We start from the raw sequence: 6,000 nt of genomic DNA, 5'->3' as shown, positions 1-6,000 counted from the left end.
ATCACTCCTCTTTGTAAGGAGAGAGAGTATGTGTGTGTGTGTTTTTCTTGTTAATCTGAATCAGGTAGCTTTGGGTGACTGTGTAGTTTAAAATGAGGAGAGAGCCCAAGTGAATTATGCAGGCCTAATTTGAGCCATGAGGACTGTGCTGTGATGTGGAATAATACTGAGTAGATTGAATTGACCCCTCATACTTCCTCAGTACAAAAAAAAACATTTCAGTCAGAAAAAGTGGTGTGCCTATTAAATCCAGGCTTTTTAAATGTTCAGAGCTCATTACAAATATGATACGATTTGTCAGATCCCTCTCGCCCTGTGCAACAATAAACAATAAAATCTACTTTTCATCAAATAGATCATATTTTTGAGTGGCTTGTTCAAGTTATAACACTTGATGTGCAGCAAGTGTCAACAGGGCCATATGTACTGTATGTGCTGAGTTTGTGCAAGGGTAAGCCATGTTCCTTGCATCTGGCTAGACCTGTGTGGAGTGTAATGTGCAACAGATGGAGGGTGAAGAGTGGAAGGATGTTGTGGTGGACAGTTCAGAGGAGAAACAGAGGGAGGCCTCCAGGGAACCACAGCACAGAGGCATGCTTCAGTTTAGAGGAGCTTACAGGAGCTTACTTCTAGTGGTTACGGTGGGGAAAGTATTTTCAGAAATATTTTAATCTGTTCCTGGTTCTTGTTTCAGAGCCTCATCGAAAGGCTATCATTAATTATTATGGACCTGCTTGCATAAAGAGAGCGAGAGAGAAAGAGAGTGAGAAAAGATACAGTATTGTCAGGTCCCACCAACACCTAACTATCAGAAAATTGATACAAACGTATACGTATTAAATCACTATCCGATTTGATCCATGGAATTCTGGTGTGACTTTTGAATCAACCTAGCAACTGAACAATGCAACCGAGCAGCTCACGAAACCTTGCTTATAATTGGCTGAACGGACTGTGGACTGTTCAACTCCTTCAAACTTTTTTAGTCTGTAAAAAACTGACAAAACGTTTGAAGCGGACAGGGACAGACACCAATGACTGTAAACAGGAATGGACATATTAAAGCCTGATGTCACCCGATTAATTTCAATAGTAGTAGCTTGTGTCACTAATCTGCCAACGAAATGTGTACTTCCATGTCGCCATTTTGGTCTGTCCGCCCACAGAACATGCTCAGTATTCGCTTTCATCAAGAACAACGCAAGAAGAACGCATGAGCCAAAGGTAGCCCCGTGCAGGCCTCTGCCGATCGAGCATGCACACTGGGTTACCAAAACGAGAAGCACACAGGAAACGCGCCTCAGCCAGCAATGCCAGAAACAGACACACCACATTATTCAGCTGACAGAACAACACCCGCTATAGAAGTTGGCTTAGTAACCTTAATGGGTAGCCTACATCGTCATTTCGTTTGTATTTATTTAGTTCTGACATTTCATCATCGTCCTATTGGATACTTACAGTGTCATTTATTCAGATTCTGTGCAAATCCTTTTTTATTATTATTTATGTTTGCCAAGAGATTAGTTGTTGCCAAGAGATTAGTTTCAATATGGCCACAATATTTAATGTTATTTCATTATCAAACATTTACATTTATGGCATTTAGCAGACGCCTTTATCCAAACCGACTTACAACAGTACATTTGTTGAAGTAAGTGAATCATCTGTCCAACAGTCATCATAAGACAAAGTAATCAATGCTCACGCCATCGGCAGTCGTAATGCCAGTAGGCTATTTTTTTTTGTATTAAATATATTTTATTAGCAGGAGAGAACTTGTACAGGGGGGTAGCAGGGGAGAAGAGGTCTCGGGGTTAGGGTTACTATGGGGGGGGTAGTGAGGATGAAGCGGTCTTTAGGAGGGACTGTTAAGATGTAGCTTGAAGAGATGGGTTTTCAATCTACGGCGGAAGATCGGAAGTGACTCAGCAGTCCTGACAGTAGTGGGAAGCTCATTCCACCAGCGGGGCGCCAGGACAGTGAAAAGCCGTGACCGAGTAGCACGGCCACTGCATCCACGTAGAGGCGGCGGTGCCAGGCGGGCAGCCGAGGTGGACGAGCGGAGTGATCTTGCAGGGGTTTGGGGCTAACCATTGCTTGCAAGTAGGGAGGGGCTGTTCCCTTTGCCACCTGGTAGGCAAGCACCAGGGTCTTGAATTTGATGCGAGCTGCTACCGGGAGCCAGTGGAGGGTGCAGAGGAGGGGCGTGACATGGGAGAATTTGGGGAGATTGAACACCAGACGAGCGGCAGTGTTCTGGATGAGCTGCAGAGGCCTGATGGAGGAGGCGGGGAGTCCAGCCAAAAGTGCATTGCAGTAGTCAAGGCGAGAGATTACAAGTGCTTGGACCAAAAGTTGTGCTGCTTCTCTGGTGAGGAATGGACGTATCCTTCTGATGTTGTAGAGGAAGAATCTACAGGAGCGTGCTGTCGCTGTGATGTTCGCCACACAGGATAAGCGGTTGTCAAGGATCACCCCAAGGTTCTTGGCTGTATGGGAGGAGGTCACAGTAGAGTTTTCTACTGTGATGGAGAAGTCTTGGAGAGGGCAGGCTTTCCCAGGGAGGAAGAGCAGCTCAGTCTTGTCAAGGTTGAGCTTTAGGTGGTGGGCTGACATCCAAGCAGAAATCTTTCCCTCAGTCACAGCACTGTTCCCTCCTGCTTCAAGACTACAACCATCGTCCCCCTTCCCAAGAAGAGCCAACCTGCCTGCCTGAATGATTACAGGCCAGTAGCACTCACTCCAATCATCATGAAGTGTTTTGAGAGAGTGGTACTGGCACACATTAAGAGCAGCACACCGGACACCCTAGACCCCCTGCAGTATGCCTACCGGCCCAACAGGTGCACCCCACCCTCTGTGACTGGCTCCTAGACTTTTTGACTGGCAGGCCCCAGTCTGTCTGGATTGGTAATAGGACTTCAGCCAGCATTATTACAAATGTTGGCACTCCACAGGGATGCGTCCTCAGCCCCATCCTCTACACCCTGTTCACCCACGACTGTGTCGCCTCCCACAAGGACAACATCATCCTAAAGTTTGCGGACGACACCGCAATGATAGGATGCATCACTGGCGGGGACGAAGCGGCTTACAGGAGGGAGGTGGCCAGTCTGGTAGCAAGGTGTGAGGACAACAACCTCACCCTCAATACGGACAAGACAAAGGAGATGATAGTGGACATGAGGAAGAAGAGGGGACCTCATCGGCCACTGTAGATCCGGGAACTCGAAGTAGAGAGGGTGAGCAGCTTCAAATACCTGGGCGTCCACATCAGCGAGGACCTCACCTGGACACTTAACACCACTCAGCTGGTTAAGAAGGCCCAACAGCGGCTGTACTTTCTGAGGAGGCTGAGGAAGTTTGGCATGTCGCCCAAGATCCTCAGCAACTTCTACAGCTGCATTGTTGAGAGCATCCTAACTAGCTGTATCACTGTGTGGTATGGCAGCACTACTGCTATGGACCGCAGACGCCTGCAGAGAGTGGTGAAGACCGCTGAGAAAATCACCAGGACTCCACTGCCCTCTCTGCAGAGCATCTACCACCGCAGAGTCCACAGGAGAGCCGCCTCCATCCTCAAGGACCCCACCCACCCCTAGCACGGACTGTTCACACTTCTACCCTCAGGCCGGAGGTACAGAAGTGTTAAATGCAGGACCACCAGACTAAAGAACTCCTTCTTTCCCACTGCCATCAGGCTCCTAAACAACGCATAGGAGATTATAATCATAGACTACCTCATATAACTGTACTACTTCACATAACTGAACCCGACTGTTAAATTTTCAGTTTGCACAAGCATAATTGCACTGCTTACATTTGCACTGTTTTATTATTATTATTGTTGCTTTTTTATTATCACATGCTGCCTTAAATTTTGTTATCTTGTACATTTTGTTTAGTATATATATTGTGACACCCTCCGGGGCGTGGGGGAGTGTCACTGAACCAAACCCAGTAAAAGACGTGAGTTCCGCACCAGGATCCAAATTAATTAACTTTATTTGGGAGTCGGGGAGGGGAGAAGGGAGGTGATAGGGGAAGGGAGAATCGGGAGTCAATGCGTCCGCTGGGCTGTCAATCCGTCGTCGGTGGTCAAGCGCTGGGTTCGGTACACGGGCTCGGGCTGTCATATGATCCAGGATGAGGCGGTCGGGAGGGTAGTCGGGCAGGCGAAGTTCGGTACACAGGCGGGCTCTCAGACGGTCAGGGGGTCGGACTTTCCACGGGGTTCTCCTACACAAATGGGTCATACACAGCGCTGTTAAATCTCTCCTTCTCATCACCTTACTACCACCTTCATTCACCGAAGTTACTTCTCCCCATTGTTTGTCTGAGTCCTCCTTTTCTGCTGCCTCCACTCGCGCTGATCTGTTTCAGCTGCGCTCCGCTGATTGCGTTCTCCTGCTGAACTCGCCCTGGCCGGCGGAACTCCATATATGGGCATGCCACAGATCTTGCGAGGAGGGAGAGAGAGAGAGAGAGGCGACAGCAGAGACATAGCGGGGCGAGATATACACCCCATTTATCACCACTCCACATTCCCGTGCGCCCTCATTCGCACGGCGGGCGTCACAATATTGTATATTTTTTAGTATTGTACATTTTACATTGGTTGGCATTCTGCGGACAGCAAAGCAAGAATTTCATTGTACAGGGAAACATGTTTTCTACTGTGCATATGATAATAAACACTTTGAATCTTGAATCTTGAAATGTCTGCAAGACATGCCGAGATACGTGTTGCCACCTGTGAGTCAGAAGGGGGGAAAGAGAGAAAAAGTTGAGTGTCATCTGCGTAGGTGTGGTCGGAGAAACCATGTGAAGAAATTACAGAGCCAAGAGATTTGGGATAGAGAGAGAACAGTAAAGGCCCAAGGACAGAGCCCTGGGGGACACCAGTGGTGAGGGGTCGTGGAGAGGACAGCGATCCTCTCCACGTCACCTGGTAGAAGCGACCGGCCAGGTAGGATGCAAACCAGGAGAGTGCAGAGCCAGAGATGCCCAATTCTGACAGGGTGGAAAGAAGGATTGGGTGGTTTACTGTGTCAAATACAGCAGACAGGTCCAGAAGAATGAGAACAGAGGAGAGGGAGGAAGCTTGAGCGGAGTGGAGAGCCTCCGTGACAGCGAGGAGAGCAGTTTCAGTAGAGTGCCCAGCTTTAAAGCCGGATTGGTGAGGGTCAAGGAAAGGAAGTTGTTTTGAAGGAGGTAGTTAGACAGTTGGTTCGAGACAGCACGTTCAAGGGTTTTAGATAAGAAGGAGAGAAGGGATACCGGTCTGTAGTTATGGACAGCAGACAGGTCAAGAGTTGGTTTCTTGAGAAGAGGCTTGACTCTGGCTGTCTTAAAGGCAACTGGGACAGATCCTGTGGGTAAATAGGAATTGATTATGGTGGTAAGGAACGGAAGATTTTCTTTTTCTATTTTTCTCTCTTTGGAGATGGATTAGAGAAAGGGGTAGGGGATAGGATGGAGGGGGCAGGTGGTTGTCCGCTTGGATGTGACCAGCTTTAGAACATCCTCAGGGGAGAGGGGGTAGAAATCTGATAAACCAGAGACTGGGTGTTGTGCAGTGGGTTTGGGAGGAGAGGTAGCATTGTTGGTGAGAGGTAGAGGGAAGGAGCTGCGAATGTCATCAACCTTCTTTTCAAAGTAGGTGACAAAGTCATCGGCAGACAGAGAGGAGGGGGAGGAGGAGGGTTGAGGAGTGAGGAAAATGTGGAAAAAAGTTTCCTTGGGTCAGAGACAGAGGATTGAATTTTGTAATGGTAGTATAAGGCTTTAGCAGCTGATGCAGATGAGGTGTAGTTGAGGAGGAGAGAGAGATAAGGGTCTAGATCATCAGGAAGGCCAGATTTTCTCCATTTCCTCTCAGCTGCCCGGAGCCCTATTCTACAAGCTTGCAGGGTTTCAGACAGCCAGGGAGCGCGTGGAGTGGATAGTGCCGGCCTTGAGATCTGTGGACAGAGAGAGTCGAAGGATGAGGAAAGA

This window comes from Argentina silus, assembly GCF_951799395.1.
Source record: "Argentina silus genome assembly, chromosome: Y".
Lineage (NCBI taxonomy): Eukaryota > Metazoa > Chordata > Actinopteri > Argentiniformes > Argentinidae > Argentina > Argentina silus.
Note: the sequence above shows the minus strand (reverse complement) of the source record.